The sequence below is a fragment of the Miscanthus floridulus genome, chromosome 2 (assembly GCF_019320115.1).
Source record: "Miscanthus floridulus cultivar M001 chromosome 2, ASM1932011v1, whole genome shotgun sequence".
In the NCBI taxonomy this organism is placed as follows: domain Eukaryota; kingdom Viridiplantae; phylum Streptophyta; class Magnoliopsida; order Poales; family Poaceae; genus Miscanthus; species Miscanthus floridulus.
In genome coordinates this window covers 34,872,113-34,874,435 of record NC_089581.1, presented here as the reverse complement: position 1 = coordinate 34,874,435, position 2,323 = coordinate 34,872,113, and positions in this window count along the sequence as shown.

Here is a 2,323-nt window from a genome sequence, read left to right as displayed (position 1 = left end):
GTGCTTTTGCTTACTAGCATGTGTAGGAGCTCCCTTGTTGCTTAAAGGACTAGTGGCATAGGTTTGTGTGACCTTACTCCTAGAATTGGTTAGGTGAGCTCTAGCTAGCCCAGCACCTTTGTTGCTTAATTAGTATCTTTGGAAGGTGCTAGAGAACATAGATAGAGGGGTGTAGTCTTGGCTAGACCGATAGTTCTAATTTCGCACTTGTTTCGGTTAGCCAATGTGATTAATTTTAGAAAAGACTATTCACCCCCCCCTCTAGTCCGCCATCTCAACCCTACAACAGCACAGTGCCAAGACCGGACGTACCTCTGTCGAGTTCAGTTGTTTCTAGAGAGGTTCCATTCACGACTGAACACGTCAGTTTGATCACGACTAGATATAGGACCCCAGTGTCCGATCACTTCCAGTAAGGTTCCAGAGGTGGAAATTCATGACCGGAAGTGTCCGATCGATCACGATTGGACGCAGCATCAGCGTCTGGTCCTTCTCCTCATCTTCTATGTTGCCACATCTGTAACACCCTAGGTGTTTGGCTTCCACATTATTGCATTTCATTTTATAAACAGATGCATCATCTATGTCATCATGCCATTGTCACTAAAACATACATATGCAACATTCGCAAATTCTGATTGTTTCATACTTGATTTGCTTGAGAATGGTAGTAGTGCAACATGTGAATGCAACATGAGTTTCTCATACCTTGAAACATGGCAACATGGTAGGAATGTGGCAAGTTAAGCTTGCAACAAAAGTAATGAAACATGTGAAACATGGAATTGCAACAATTGAGTGAATTGATTGTTTTATGCTTCATCACATGTGATCATTAGAAATTGGTATAACAATTGTGTAAAGTGGTTGATCATGGTCTAATACACCTTAACTACACTTAGGGTAATTGTTTGGACATTGTTCATGTGGACCAAAATGACCAAATTGCCCTTTAGGAGAGGTTTGACTTGAATTGACCCTTAGAGTGCCACTATTTGACTGAGTCAAAAGACCAACTTAGAGACTTTGCATGGCTGTGTACTCTTTACCAAAGTTGTAGCTAATTTATCAAGGAACAAAAGTTGTTTTATGATCAACTCATGAAAATGTGTGGAACATCCTCAAACATGGCCCACAAGTCATTATTGATGGTGGATTCAACACTAAAAAATATTCTAAGTCCTAACTGTATTTTCAGTTTGATTGAGCCACCTTTGGCTTGATACAACTCAGGATACAGGGTGAATTAGCTGTAGATTTCTAAATCAAAGTTGTAGCCCTACCATAGCTCTGCAACTTTTGTATACATTACTTTCACTAAATCGTCACGGTTTAAGAGATCCATCACGGTTAAGTTCGCCTGTCAGTCATCGTCGTTGATCTCTGAATTGGAAATTTCAAAAAACAGTCAGAGTTCGCCGTGGCCGACCGGCGCAGGAGCTGCTCGTCGCGTGGCGCGCATGCTCTCTCGACGCCTCCACGTCACGCGTCCAAGCTCCAGAAGAAGGCCAGCGCCTGCCCGATGCACTCGCCTGCTCCATTTGCCTCTCTCTCGCCTCCACCGCGCGCAGCGCCAAGCCGCAGCAGCTTCCCCATTTCTGATCGAGCGTCGCCGTCGTTGTGCGCGCTCGCCACTGCAAAAACACGTTGCCCAGTTCGTCAACAGCTTCGCCGTGATCCCCTCTACCACTTCCATCTCTCAGTCGGTTCGTTTGAGTCTTGGTAAGCGCGAATTCATCATTTCTTCCACCACCGCCATGGCAGGACCTTGCCGGAGTTGGCGCTCCACGTGGCCAACTATCATCGCGCCCCTTGCCGTCCCTTCTCTCCCTTGTGCTAGGTCTAGTGAATGCCACTGATGCTCGTAGGGTCACCCATTAGAGCCGTGACGCCGTCATCTCGCCAGAGTCGGCCATGCCATGGCCGTGCGCCGCCATGGCCGTCGCCATTGCCAGTAGCCACAACAATAGCTTCGATTGAGGGCACCGCTAGATGCGCACGGGCGAGGTGAGCACCATAGTACCGCTGGACTCACCGGAGAGGCCACTGGTGACGAGTTGTGCCGCCGCCTCCTCCTCCTCCCCTGCCTGTGTCACTGTCGCGCGGGTCCCCTTTGTCAGCCGCTGATGCCAAGGCGAGAGCCAGCTTGGGCTGCTCTGTGTTTGGGCCACGCTTGCACGTGTTGCGTGGGCCGCCGGGTTTGTTCGGGCCGGCCCAGCAGTAGAGTTAGGATTCAAATTCATTTTTGGTTTTATTCTTTTCATAGATTTTTGTGTATAGATTCAAAAATATGTATCTCCTAGTTGGTAGCTTCAAATGATGT